Raw genomic sequence first — 15,720 nt, 5'->3', positions numbered from 1 at the left:
GCGGAAGGTGCTTTGAACCATCTTATTCTCAACGATGATAACAGCGGTGCTCCAATAAACAGATGTGGTGATTTGGGGGAAATTCACTAGCCATTGTCTTCTGAAAATCACCTTGAGCTTTCTGCCCTGCCGTTTCAAACTTCAAACCTTACTTTCATCCTAACATCCTAAAAATGTGATCTCTTCTTTATGGCTTTACTTCCTCTCTGCTTCCTTGCACCACCTTAAATCTGAGTATGGGAAAGTGTTTTCTCCTCACTTATGAAGCTGGAAATTTAAATGCCAAAAAAAATCTGAGTATTTTATTCAGATTACGGAAACAAAACCAGTGCTTGGTAGGTAGGGTAAGAAAATGCCAAAATAAACTGTCTTCTAAGAAATAATACCAAGCAGGAAAAGATAGCAGTAGCCCAAGTTATGGCTATTTTATTAGTTTGGACATTTGAAACTAAGAAAATGATGAAAGCATGTTATTTACAAGAATGTCCTCCTGGTGGGCCTATTATGTACTAATCTGTAGTAAGTCTCTCATGCTAACAGAAGATATCTAGCATTTTCTTCTTCAGGCTTGTGTCAGTTACAGATGTGTGGTAGAGAGGGAGATAGATTACTCTTGGAAAAGTAATCTGCAATCTATAAAAGGAGAATTCATATCAAAACAGCAGATAAATTTTCCTTTAATTGCCAGCCTCAGAAAGGGGGTGACTGACAGATTGGCAGATGGAAAAGGAGCTACTGTACAAGCTGACACACTAAAAAAAAAAAAAATGTATAGGAAATCACATTGAATTCACTTTTTTTAAAGATTTATTTTTATTTATTTATGCATACAAGAACTGGGGTGAAGGCCACAGATGCAGGGGGTGAGAGGACTCACCAGAGACAGAGTGGGATGCAGAAAAGGTAGATCTACTGAAATACACAATCAGGAGAGGTCTTGCTGTGCCAGATGGCTTAGCTCTGTGGTGAGGGATCAAACTCATGCTGCAGAGGCTGGTGATAGCTTGATAACACTGAGACTTTAACCCCTGTGCCACCAGGGAGTCCCGGAATACACTTTCTTAATTCATGTATGACACATGTTTTAGGAGCTTTCTTGAGGAGCTCTCTTTATAAGTGTGTGTGTTTGCACAGTGTGCACATATGTGTATGGATGGGTGGGCATGTGTGCACGTGTGGGTGTATGTGTACACATGTGTGCACATGTGTGTATATTATTATTGCGGTAGCACTGGTTTACACCATCATTTGTGTACTGGAAGTACAGGATCTCCCCCTCAGGTGTTTCCACACCACACCCACCACCTCCACAACCCTCTTCCACCACCACAAGGAGCTCTATTTAAATTTCACTGAATAGTCACATAAAGACTTGAGACAGAAATTGGAATAGGAGTGTTGGAGAGCTGGAGGCCTGTGTACATGCCTGGCTTTGTGGACTAGCATTCTCTCGCCCCACAAGCATTGCTTATTTCACACAAAAATATTTTTCTCTTTTGAGAAATGTGCTTTCCTCTTGAAATTATCCTCACCAGAAGAGAGGCTCAGAAACAGTCCAACCATAGCTTTATATTACCATTATCCCAGTGTTAGGTGCCCCAGCAGAAACTAGCCCAGAAACTAGCCCATTTAGCTTCTTATCAGATGATCATCCATTAACCCCAGGCTATTTTTAAACATACCATGTCCAGGTGGTTACCGCTGTCTTCTAGACAAGGTTCAAAATCAGGTATAGGACATACCTGGTGAGACAGGAATTCTTTAATTTCATTGAGTTAACTGAATCACTTCCCTAGTCAAATATATGACTTTCTTTAAATAATATTCCAATTGTAGTAAAATCAAAAGTGTTATTGGGAGCAAATGATAATAAAGGTAACTGCAAATCATGGAAGAAAACATCACGGGGAATGAGAAAGGTAGAAAGAACTAGTAATGCTAGTTCTAGGAACTAGTTGATTAGGAACAAGAAGACTAACTCACAGACAAACTCAAGTGACCAGTTTCCCTACTTTTCTATAATCCTTTTTGTCACATTCCTACTGAGTTGATTATCTTGTCTTTAAAATTCAGATAGCAGTAGTGGTTAAAGATAGCAGATTAATGACGTTTTTACTGTTCTTTAACTTAAAACCATGGAACAACTTATACATATTTTTCTCTGATTTGAACTCCATTGCCATGGAAGAACCATTCCATGACTCAAGAAAGAAATGCATGCCCTTGTTGATCCAAAGTGCTTCCTCTCTTTTTTTGTTCTTTTATCTTTTTTATCTCTTACTTTACTTTGTTTTTCATACTGTGTCATTTTTAATTGAGGTAACGTTGATTTACAACACTTTGTACGACCTAGGAGTATAGGTTCACACCTCTTCAGATATTTGTTTTCATGCCACACTCGTCACCATGGTAAGCGCACTCCTCACCCACCCCACTTGCTGTTCCTTTTCAGTAATCTCAATGCTGCAATTATATATCAAAGGTCTGTTTTAGGTTAATTTTTCTGTTCCTTTGCTTTGATCCTTGGTAGCCCACAAGTGAGTGAAATAATCCAGCTTTTATCTTTTCCTTCTAACTTATTTTGCTTAACATAATCCCCTCCAGCTACATCTGTTGTTACAAATGGCAAAAGTTATTTTTTATTTCTTATAGCTAATAGTATTGCACTTTGTATATATATATACCTTATCTCCTTTATCCACTCATCTGTCATTGGCACTTAGTTTGTGTTTCCATACCTTGGCTATTATAAACAATGCTGCAATGAACATAGGAGTGTATATATTACTTTTAATTAGTGTTTTTATATTTTTTGTGTGGAGATACCAAGGAGTAGAATTGCTGGATCAGATGGCAGACTTATTTTTAATATTTTGAAAAATGCCCATACTATTTTTCATAAGTATTGTGTTCTACTAAGGATAGACACCTAGATCAATGGAATAGAGTTGAGAGCACAGAAATAAGTCCATGCTCACATGGAAAGTTAATTTGCAACTAAGACATATACACCAGAGAAAGAAAAAATTTCTACAACAAATGGTGTTAGGAAACCCTGACAGTCACATGCAAAAGAATGAAGCTAGATCATTCTCTTACACCATACACAAGTTAACACAAAATGAATTAAAGGCTTGGATCTAAGATCTAAAACCATAAAATACATAGAAGAAAACATAAGTAATACACTCCATGACATTTGCTTCAGGGATGTGTTTAGGGACTTAAATCTAATAAGAGAACCAAAAACAAAAACTAAACAAATAGAACTATATAAAACTAAAAACCATTAAAACAAAACGACACCATACTGAATGGTAGAAAATATTTGCAAGTCATATATCATCTTATTTTCAAGATCTACAAAGAACTCATATAAAGAACCACAAAAAGAAAATAACACAATAAAAAAATAGGCAGAGCTAAGTAGACTCTTCTCCAAGGAAGACAGGTGACCAGCAAACACATGAAATATGCTCCTCACTTATTGGGGAGTAATAAATGCAATTCAAATCAGCACCACAATTAGACACCATCTCACATCTGTGAGACTGGCTTGTATCAAAACAATAAGTGTGGATGAAGATAGGGAGGAAAGTGTTGGGTGCCAATCTATTAAAGAGCAACCCAGATATGAAATGGGTTGCCTGACTGTGGGTTCTCACCTGTGCTCTTAAAAAGGGATTTAGAATAAGACTCAAGTGCAGCCTCACACAAAAAGGTTAATAAAGGGTTTAGTTACCAAAGAAAGGGAAATGAGGAAATGAGTAACTCAGGGAGAAAGGGAGATAAATTGGTGAATGTGTCCTACCAGTTCCGCTAAGTGGGAATCCCAATGGCATGCTGAGCTGGCCAAGAGCCAAGAGACACCTAAGGCCCACATGTCTGGTTATATACCAGACCTGGCTGCTTAACTCTGCCTTCAGTTCCCAGCAATCCTTCCTTCCATGATGATGACATTATGGGATTTGTAGCTCTTGGTGTCTGGAATCTCTAGAGTGGGGATAAAGTCCATAAAACCTATGTTCATTCAGGGCACCCTTTCTTCCCAACAAAAGGACCCTTTATACACTGTGGGAATGTAGGCTGTTCTTTCCTTGAGTGCTCCCTTTACATTATCAGACACATGATTTATGTTTGGCAATTAAATTTAGTAAATTAAATTCAGTCCTGATAACTTCATAAAAAATGCAAATGCTTTCTCTTTATAAATGATAACACACAAAGTCTTTGTCAGACTGCCCTTGTTTTTTCCAACCTTATTCTTATAGCAATTAATCTTTAACCAACAATTCTTTGGTCTTAAGTTTCTACTATTAACCAAAGTTAACATAATCTTTGCTTCTGTCAATCGAGTAGTTGCCAATTTACATTGTTTTCTGGATTTGCTTTTGCATTCATTATTCTCTGTTGTGTTGACATTTCTAACCTCTATTTATTTCTAATTACGTTCACAGTTAATAAACTGTACTTGGCTGACCATCTTGTCCAGAGAACACAAGTGCATATCAGTAGATCTCTTTCAGTTGTTTTCCAAATAATACAGTGCACTGCTTCCTGTTCTCATCAATTGTCATCCTATCATGATAATGAGCTGCCCTGTTCTCTGTTCTCACAGGTCCATGTCCATTAGTAGTTATCCATATTCACTGCCTTTCTATCATCTCTTTTCAATTGCTCTCCTTAGAAAAGGAACTCTCTCCTGCATAGAAATTACCTAGTGTCTCAGTCAGTTCAAGACAATTAAACAAATTCTAATAGACTTGGTGACTTAAATAATGGAAATTTATTTTTTTTACAATTCTGGAGATTGGGAGTCTGAGATCAGGGGTCCAGATGGGGACCTCCAGTGTGAGACCTCTTTCTGGTTTGCAGATGGCCGTCTTCTTACTGTGCCTTCATATGGCACACAGAGTCAGAGTTCTATTCACTCTCTCTCGCTCTCTCTCTCTCTCGCTCTCTCTCTCTTTTAAGATTTATTTATTTATGCATGCAAGAGCCAGGGCATAGATCAGAAGTGGTGGAGTGTGGGGGGCCAGTGATAGGATTCACCTGGATATACAGTGGGGAGCAGAACAGGCAGTTTGACTGAAATACACTGCTGAGGGGAGCAGCAGGCAAGACAGAAGAGGTTTGCTGTGCCATGTGGGTTAGCTCCTTGGCGGGCTTCGGATCGAACTCATGCTGCAGTGGCTGCTGATAACTTTGTAGTGTTTAGATTTAACCTCTTGCACCACCAGGGAGGCCCAGGAGCTCTTTATTTTTTTTAATCAAGGATCAAAAAAAATGGTGAACATAAATAAAAAATGGACAATAAGATTAATGATTATTACAATGCTTTAATCTTTCTTATATTTCACAATGCCATTTTAAGCATTAAAATAGAAGTTGAGGTGAGTTTTGACATATTTTGGGTCAGTTTCATGGGATTTCTTGAGTCTAATATATTTGAGGGACTGGAAATCCAGTGAAATAAGTATAGTTTAAATCAGGTCATCCATGGTGGGATTATTCCCTCTACATTAATGTGTATTTCTATGAACATAATTAACATGAGCCATCTGAATTCTAGTAATTTGGGAAATATTTTGAAAGGGATCAGACTTCGCTGGAAATAATAATTTATTACTGAGTGTTAGGTGTTCCTTATGGTTTAGGACCCTTACATACACCACACTGTGTTATTTATTAAAGCATCACTAGAAAGCATCACTACCTTGTAGCGGGATACATGATCATTCAACAGAGATGATGTCTTTTCTCAGGCTTCCCAGCTCGTCTTGCTGAATCTACAGAAACAGACCCCAGATGTGACTCTAAAGCCCATGCTCCTGTCTGCATTGTCTACAATTTCCCAAATGAAAGCAAAGAAAGGTAATGTCTTCCACAGATACATGTGGTCAAAGTTAATGAAGAAACAAAGTTTGTTCAATACATTTTTCCCCTTGGCTTTCACATTTTTGAAAAGTATTTTCATGGCCAAGATTTGTGATTTTTTTTGGTAAATATCTGATTCATGATATTTGAAACATATTTATTATTCTCTTCAGAGAATAATCATTATACTACAATCACTCTTGGGGAAATCATAGCACAATCACTGCTTATTTATAGTTTCAGAGAGTACCAATTCCACAGTCTCCACTGGCACCCCTTTCTTATAAATCTCCATTCTTCTCCCCAACTTGATAGTCCCTAAGAGCATTATACTTAATAATCTAGCCACCACTTAACATACACTTGGCTAAAATTTGACATAAGCAAATTCAGGACAATGAAGTAAACAACTTTATGTATCAGTGCCTTCTGCTTACATAACACACGAAACCTGTCCATTGTGTTTTACAGAGATGTAGTGGTAACTCACAGTTTTAATGTCATAGTTTCTTTCACTAATTCCACTAGAAGTGCCCTTTTCTATGACTCATTAATAGCTTCTTTATGTTTGACTAAAAATAAAATGAAAGCATTTTAAAGTTGCACAGAACTGCATTCCACATGTTTATTTTTTGAGTTGCTAGGAAAAGAAATTTCTAAGAATCTCTTGATTTCTTCCAATAATCCTTTCTAGCAAAATAAAGAGTACCCTTGAGTGAGGAAAACAATGGGTTGATGACAGAATTTATTTATTGTTTATTTTTTAAAGATTTATTTATTCATGCATACAAGAACTTGCATACAGGCCAGAGGTGTGGGGGGTGAGAAGATTCACCAGAGACAGAGTGGGGAGCAGAACAGGCAGATCGATTGAAATATGCTGCTGAGGGGAGCAGCGGGTGAGACAGGAAGGAGAGGTATGCCATGCCATGTGGGTCAGCAATCTGGTGGGGGATCAAACTTGTACTGCAGCGGCTGCAGATAGCTTCATAAGTTGCATCTTAACCCCTTGTGCCACCAGGGAGACCCTTGATGACAGAATTTAAATGCAGAGTTCTCATCTCCCTTACATTAGATAATGGTTACATTAGATAATGAATGGGGTCAAAAGAGAAAGTGGAGGCTGGAGAGCATAAAATGGAGGGGACCAACAGACTATGGAGGAGGACCGGGCGTGTGGTGATGGGTACCATGTGGTGACATAGGCCTAAAGAGGTGTGATCCCATGCCTCAGCATCATATACAATGATGTCAATCAATGTCACCTCAACAAAAGATAGAAGATAAAAGGCATGTGGGATAAAAATCTTCAAAATAACTACATGTGCTAATTAAATACATTTAATTAACATCATTAATAAAACATGCCAAAAATGAGAACTATTCAATAATTATTAACTTATATTTATAATTAAGATTATTAAATGATATAATTGATATAATTAGAATTTCCCACCACTTTATTAGAATAGTGCTCTTCTCATATTAATTTTACTATGAGCCTGAGATGTAGGAAGTTTAAATAACTGGTTCAAAGTCTGTAAGACATTGATTGGCCAGGAATTCAAGTCTGTCAGACACTTGAGGCCCTGCTCTTAATCTGCTTTGTCATTATGGACCTGGCTTTCAATCTGGCTCATTACTTTCCTTGTTTTATAGTTTTTTCTCTTGCTGTTCTTTAAAACAATGCTTTCCACACTGTGGGTTTACATTATCATGTGAGCAGGGGGAGAAGTAAGCTGTCTCCATTAGCTGCAAGAGGAGCCATTGTTTAATAGGAGATACCATAAGATGGAAATATCTGAGTATAAAGACCACACACGGAACATACACATACACATGTGTACACGCACGCACACTCAAAACACACACACACACATACACATGCCCTTATAAGCAAACAGTGAATACAGGAACACAAGAAAATGACTTTCTCTTGTAAAGTTGGAGTTAGCAGGACAGGGAAAAGTAATTAACTGGGCAAATAGAGCTAAGCCATGTTACTGATTAATTTACAAAACAATTAACTTTCCACTTAAAATTCAAATTAACATTTTGTCTGCCTTAGGCAACTAGTGTTTGCAAATTTTAATAGGGTTAGACATTAAGTGCCTTACTTAAAACCAACTTTAGACCACATTGGATAAGACTCTCTGGGACAAAAATTGTGGCATTCTTTGCTTTCAGTGATTAGAAAAAATGACTGAGGGCCTCCCCTGGTGGCACAGGCGGTTGAGCACAGCACTATGAAGCAGTCCGCAGCTTCTGCAGTGTGGTTTCCATCCCAGCCAGCTAGCGAGAATTCCACAGAGCGCGGCAGACCTCTCCTGTAGGTCCGCTGCTCCCCTCAGCAGTGTATTTCGTCAGTCTACCTGTTCTAAACCCCGCTCTGTCTCTGGTGAATCCTCTCAGCCCCCACACCTCTGGTCTGTGCCCCAGCTCTCATATGCATAAAAATACATAAATCTTTAAAAAAAAAAAAGAAAAAAATGACTGAAAACTATAACAATGTATTACAACATGCTGTGCTTACTAATATATTTTCAATAACAATATGAAGAAAATTAGAAGTAGAGATTCTTAAATCAAATATTTTTAGAGATCTTATGATTCTTGTAAAATTTCTTAGGATGAGATCGCTTAAAATATTTTTTGAACATTTCAAAAATTGCTCCATGCACAAGGCACCAAGACTCCAGAGACCAAAAGATATAAGCTAGTCTCAATCTTTAATTGGCTTCCTGAGTCAATTAACCATGTCTTATTAAACCAAGTTAATTAAAATATTAATAATAAAGTCAGGCCATCATTTCATAGTTTAGAATATACCATACTGGTCTGTTCCCTCATGATAAACAAAAGGACAAGGATGTTTTTTATGGAATATGGCCATTAGAAGAAATTGCAAGAACACTACAAGATATTGCATTTCAGGACCTTGTACTGTTTTGCAACACTGCAGACTCTGGTATTCTCAATAACGGAGTATGTGCCTACTTCTCCATTCCCTAGGGTTGCCCATCACTCTGATTATTTGTGTTCTGAACTGAGTCAGTATGTCTTGTTTTGTTCATGGTCAGACACTGTGCCCATGAGCCAACCATTATTTTCACCTTGAAATAGCACAACATGTACTGCACAGACAGGTGAGAACAACAGTTTATCTGCATTCCATAAAAAAGCAACTCCAAAATGCCTTAAGTGAAGTCAAACAATCCATGAATAGCACCTCCAGCAAAGGCAAGGCTTGTCCTGGTAGTTTTATAGGTTCCTTAGTCATTTAACCATCTGTCAACCATGGTTATAATAATAACCATCTTATTATTATCTATCCTTGTTTCTGACCTTTGCTCCTGAGATCTTTGAGATTCCTGCTACAGGAAACTCTGCTTATTTACTTGTACTGGCTTCTGGAAATCTCTCTCAGATGTAGATTCAGCTAGTTTGGTCATTCACATTAGTCAACAACATTTTATCTCATCCTTACCAAACTGGTTGATCTGATCTAGCCAGACCTCCATCCAGGAGAAGAGCTTGGAGAAAGAGTATACTGCTTTTGTACTGAGAATTAAGGAGGAATATTGGACCAAGGTTGGGGTTGAGTGACCATGAGGTGCACATCTCACTTTATATGTGAGAGAAGTAAAGCTCCATGAAGACAGGGGTCATCTCTGTTCAACCCATCTTGTATCAGAATGCTTGCCTAGTACCTGCTGCGTAGAAAGCACTCAATATTTATTTAATATTACACAGATAATGCTGAAATCTCTATGTTCAGTTTTTGACATCTCCTTGTGGTACAGGGCAATGTGAGATGGGTTGCCTGACTGCGGGTCCTCACCCTTGCACTTAAAAGGAACTTGTAATGAGACTCAACTGCAGGCATACATGAAAAGGTTAATAAAGGGTTTATTTACCAAAGAAGGGGAAATGAAGAAATGAATAACTCAGGGAGAAAGGGAGATTAATTGGTGAATATGTCCTACCAGTTCCGCAGAGCTGGAATCCCAATAGCACTCTGCAAGTCGGCAAAAAGCCAAGAGCTAAGAGAAACCCAAGGCCCATCTGTCTGGTTATATATCAAGCCTGGGTGCTTAATTCCACCCTCAGTTCCCAGCAATCCTCCCTTCGGTGATGGCATTATGGGATTTGTAGTTCTTAGTGTCTTGGATCTCTTTGGTCTGGAAAGGGGATGGAGTCCATAAAACCTGTGTTTGTGGAGTTTGTTCAGGGCATCCTTTCCTCCAGCAATTCCTCCCCTTCACTTTTTGTCACCATTTCTATGGTGATGAAGGTCAAATGTGTGGATGCTGGCAGAAAAGGATGCCCTGAATGAACTCTACATACACTCGGTGATTCTTGACAACTAGGACACTGTACCCAAGAGAACTGTCTATTGTTTATTTATATATTTGTCTACATTTTTATTATTTGTTTTCCCAATAGAACGTAAATTATTTGGCAAAATGATGGTCTTATTGATGACTGCCCAGCTCCATCTACTTCACAGTGAGTACTCAGAAAATATCTGATAAGTCAATGAATCATATAGCTTAAAAATATATTAATCAAACATGGTTTTTGTTAATCTACCCTACATGTAAAGTCATAAAACTTTTTCAGATCAATACCTAAACTGATAAGTCTAAAACAATATTTGGTTTTTGTTCTATCAGCCCCTTATTACATAGTTAACTACATCCACTAAGAGCTACAAATTATATGCCAGTGGGGCAATGTAGTTTGATTGATCTTATTTCAAGTTTTTTTCAGTATTCTCTGCAGATTCTCATTTTTAAAATCTGCCTTTTTTCTCTCATCTCAGTACAAAAAGCCCCACTTTTCTATTCTTACAACTCTCTAGTTATCATGGCAAATATTTATGGACTGGAAGTCTAGGCTACTATTTTTGTTTAATGCTTAATGTTTCATATACTGGGAAGTTATCAATTTTAATTATTATTCTATAAATACACTAATAAAGGTAGGAAAAGTACCTATAGGATATGATGAAATTAGTAGAAATTAATGCCTTTATATATTATATAATAATGTATAAAATATATCACTATATATTATAAAATACTATATAATATAAAATAATATATATATTTCAATCTTAGAAGAAATTGTATGTATATTTTATGCATTCTGTCTTGGAAAAGAAAAATGTATTCCCCTGCTACTATTTAAGAGTTGTTCTGATATCTTTGAAACTTTAGTTTTCTTTTACCATCTTCAAATTGGAATTTTTATGAGTTAATAATGTTGCCAGGAAGAGGTTTCATTTAAAAGAAGCATTAAGCTACTTAAAGAGCAATCTCAATCACATCAGCCTATCCTCATCAATCTGCCTTCTTGTGATTCACTCTGAACTCAGAAAGGAAAGGGAAGAACTTCTATCATACGCAAGTGAATGATAAATCCATCAGCAAGTTATTATAAAGACTTATTTGACTGCTAGTGAACAGACTAACTTCAGTGTTAAACTTGAAGCTGTGATCTTATTTGAAAATCATTAGAAATTTGCTTTGGGGTGTGTGTGTGTGTGTGTGTGTGTGTGTGTGTGTGTGTGTGTGTTGTATCCCTTTACTTTTCAAATTTTGTTTCAAATATAATGCATTATGAACAACTGTTTTTATAATTAGCAATATAGAAAAAGCTTATTTAAATATTATATATTTAAATATATAATACATATTATATATTATATAAAAGTATAATATTATATTTTATATATATATATACACATACATATAAATCTCCCAGTGCAGCTTTCACACAGGAAGATCATTTTCTTCTGTGAATAATTGACAGCCAACTCTTTGAATTTACAATGGAGAACACCTGGAGTAGAATAGACTTAGAGTAAATAAGTTTATTCTTAAACAAATGGACTAGCAGACCAAGACAATAGCACATCTACAATAGAATTGGTACCTTCAATTTCTTCATAACTGTGAGGTTCTGCAGGCACACCCTATATCCTTGACTCTAGTGTTGAAATTCCAATTACCATGTGAAAAAAGGTACTGCTCATTACAAAAAAATACAAAATCAGTCAACAAAGCTCACTGCTGGAAAATACTTCAAATCTATTCGCTACTGAAAAAGAATTGCCTGCCATAAATAAACTCTTCCAGTAATTAACAATTTGACTCAAATGTCATTTTTATTCATTCATTTATTTATCCCTTCATTAATTCATCAAATACTAGTGACCTAGTAATTACAAGACAGGTACTGTCCTAGGCTCTGGAGACTAAGCTGTGAAGAAGACACCGTCCCTGCTCCAGTAACTTATGGATTAATTTGGGGAGAATAGTTGCTGTGTCTGTGACTTCTAGTGGAATTACCCTTTAATTGGTTGTCAAATAATCAAATTTATGGCATTGCACACCCCCCACATGTTAATATGGACCAGAGAGGGATCCAATAAAAAGGAAGCAGAACAGGTGAGGACCAGGCATGCTTTGCTAAATACTCTCCAAATTCAGCTGACGCTGGCCATGTGGACATATTCCACCCAGTGTCGCTTTCCATTTTTAGAAAAAAAATCAGAGTTCTGAGTTTAAAATGACATTCTCCCTGGGGCCTCCCTGGTGGCCTAGGAGTTAAGTCTCAGTATCATCCCTATGGCCTGAGTTTGATCCTGGCCAAGGAACTAACCCACATATGGTTTAGCAGACGTCTCCTGTCTCCCCTGCTGCTCCTTTCAGCAGTGTATTTCAGTAAATCTGCCTGTTCTGGTCCCCACCATGTCTCCAGTGAATCCTCTTAGTGCTCCCCCACCCCTGTACCTCTGGCCTGCACCCCAGTTCTTCTACACAAAAAATAAATAAATTTTTTTAAAAATAATAAAAATAAATGACATTCTTCCCTATGTAGCAGTGTCAAGCATGGGGTTGAGGAACAAAATACCAGACAGGTCTGGTCCAAGGTTGGCTGGTTTCTTACCACTTGACAAGACCCAGTGAACCCCCAGGTCATCAAGAAAGGGCTTTACTTGAGTGGTAACTGAACCAGCGAAGTTTCAGTTTCTCCATCAACACAGGAGAACAGAAACTGCTCACTGACTCCATGGAATGTTTAAAAGTTTAATGACCCTGTGAAGGACTCAGATCTGTTAGGATAAAGGAAAAGTACAAATAAACACAGTGACCACGAATACTAGGCTTCACCCTGAGGAGTTTTGCTACTTCTTCCAAACCATAGCAATTCAGTTCTGCTTGATGCACATAGTGGAGAGAAAGTAGTTACAGCCATTGAAGACCAGCTTCTAGATGTTTCCCTTAAGTAACACACTTGCAGCTTATTTACTTGTAAACTACTTGGAGCAATATGAAAGGCTTCCAAAGATAATGCAAATCTGCCTTCTCCAGTACTCTTCACTTTAAAAGGTAAACTAAATACTTGATGAGTTGCTGATATTATTTTTCCCATGACAAATAAACTGTGTGGACTTGACATGGTATTGAATATCAGAAGAGGAGATTGGCTCAAATTCCTTTGTGGAAAACAGCACAAGGAGTTCTTCCACTTGCAAAATGGCACTATTTTGTTTAATGGGGAGATAACAGTGAGTAAAAATCATTCTGTTCATTTTCAGCTCCTTAACGATTGCTTAGAAGAAAGTGGATTTAGCACAAATGGCCTCTGTAGAGGTTTTTCCTTTTTTTTTTCTTCTTCTTCTTCTATTAGATATCCTGCTTTGATAACATTTTTGGGCAGACATGACTTAGCATTCTCTTGGCCCTTCCCCTGGTGAAACCTGGGAAGTTTGTGTCACAGAAGGAAGTTTGAGATCCTTCTCTGTTACTCATACTCACCGTCTCTGAGTATCTTTGATTTCAGTACAACTGACAGAGAGATAGTCCAAGAAAGATCTGGATTTTGCAACTTTCAACAGGAAAAAGGAATATAATGTGGATGTAAAGTTTATCAGTCTTAGCTCTAGAGGAAAGGTGTCACATTCTGAAAAATTACAGTGTTTTCTTAGAGTCCGAGGACATTTGCTTAAGGCTCTGCTATTTTGGCCATTAATGTTTCTAAATGATCTGCAGTGGGAATTGAGGTATCTCGGTCTTCTCAATAAAACACATGGAGAGGCCTCCCCAGTGGCACAGGGGCTTAAGTCTCAGCACTATCAAGCTATCGCCAGCGGCTGCAGCACCAGTTCGATCCCCAGCCAGGGAGCTACCCACATGGCCAGCAGATGCTCCTGTCTTGTCTGCTGCTCCCCTCAGCAGTATATCTCAGTAGATCTGCCTGTTCTGCTCCCTGCTCTGGTGAATCCTCTCACACCTTGCACCTCTGGCTTACCTCTTCTATGCATAAATAAATGAATCTTAAAAAAAAAAAAAACCTCAAGTGTTTCGAGTTGGAGTCTGTGTGTTCTCTAAGGCAGAAAACTCATATTTATCATCGTGTTTGAAATCACAAGTTTCTTACAGGACATGACAATTTTTGGTCTTTAGTCACTTTGTGGAAAGGGGTCAAAGCAGTTGTCAAAAGGACCAATCAAGATCGTGTTGAAGCCACCCAAGTTCCTGCTACAATGTTAAGAATGGTTTTTCCTCTGGGAGAGGATTTGCCTCTGGGTCCATGAAACAATGACAAATAGAGCAAAAGCAGGATCACACCTTGGACTGATACAGAGTGTTCCTATAAAAATGCAGTAAGCCTTGAGAGTAGGTTAATATGCCAAAGAATTTGGATTTATGGCTTTTATGGTGTGTGAATACCTTCAATTAGAGGGAGAAACTGATTGAGGTGGGGGAGATGAATAATAGGGAAAGGAACATGATGTTTGCAGAAGAACACACATCTGAGCTTATAATCCCTCATTACTATATGCCACTTCCCACAGCTATTCTCTTGGACACCATCCGAAATATTAACATTGGCCTTATGTGAAGCAATATTACACATGATGTGACTTAACACTAAAATTCAACTCAATTTTCCCAAGTAGATAGTTAATAAAGGTATATTGAAATAAATTGTTGTCATGCTGTATGGTGAGAAGGTGATGCTATTCTCATATCCGAGCAGAAAGGACACTTTTCCAAGTAAGTGAACTTTAAACAATTCAGCCACTTTCTCCTTAAGGAGGAAAAATGAATATTAATTCCTGCAAAGAAATTAAGATCAGTTAAGAGTGTCATATAGCAATCCATAGACAAGGTGGGGTTTTTTTAGAGATATTAGAATGGAGAATAAATTTCCATCCTCTATCTCCCACATTAATAAAGATTCAAGGAAATATATAGGCTGAGACCAAAATTGAGCAATAGGGATTCCAAAGACAGCAGCAGTGACTAAGTGAAACAAGAACAATGTGTGATTTAATCTGGGGAATGTTTGCTTACTTACACCTCCTATGGATTTCTGCCAGTTGCTTAAGGAGGAGTACTTGAAGAAGGATTCTGTGTTCCCCTAGGTAGCTTTTATAGAGTTGTATTCTATATAAATATTTAAGCTATGTACAGATTTTATTGCAGACGGGGATATAGTAAGCCAACATTTGACTGATAGCTGTAGAGTTGAGGCTCCATGTCATCATTGTCTTAGCGTTTGCCCTTATCTTTGTTACAAAAACAATCTTCATGAGCTAAGTATTTCCATTTGCCTTCTAGAAAATAAATTTGTTTTTCTTTAAAATACTATAAATGTAGCCTGGAAATGCACAATTTTGTAGTTCTATCTCTCTATCCAAAACACTCTATTTACATCTTATTGATTGTAATGGCTCAGCTCACTCCCTGAAATTCCATTCTTGTTTGATTAGAGAATAATAATTATCTTTATGAAGAAGAGTGTTTTATTAATTTGGTCTTTGGC

General features: G+C 37.5%; 1 long non-coding RNA gene across 1 annotated transcript in view; it reads left to right on the top strand.

Moving 5' to 3' along the window:
• Window positions 1-15,720, top strand: part of LOC119256747 (uncharacterized) — a 34,583-nt gene that overhangs the window by 16,529 nt on the left and 2,334 nt on the right. The window contains exons 4-5 of the long non-coding RNA XR_005127869.2: window positions 5,766-5,874; window positions 10,324-10,386. This is a non-coding gene — a long non-coding RNA (uncharacterized LOC119256747). The remainder of the gene's footprint in view (window positions 1-5,765; window positions 5,875-10,323; window positions 10,387-15,720) is intronic.

This window comes from Talpa occidentalis, unplaced genomic scaffold, assembly GCF_014898055.3.
Source record: "Talpa occidentalis isolate TD23 unplaced genomic scaffold, MPIMG_talOcc4v2.1 talOcc4.4, whole genome shotgun sequence".
Taxonomy (NCBI): domain Eukaryota; kingdom Metazoa; phylum Chordata; class Mammalia; order Eulipotyphla; family Talpidae; genus Talpa; species Talpa occidentalis.
Note: the sequence above shows the minus strand (reverse complement) of the source record. Positions and strands in the feature narration are given on the sequence as shown.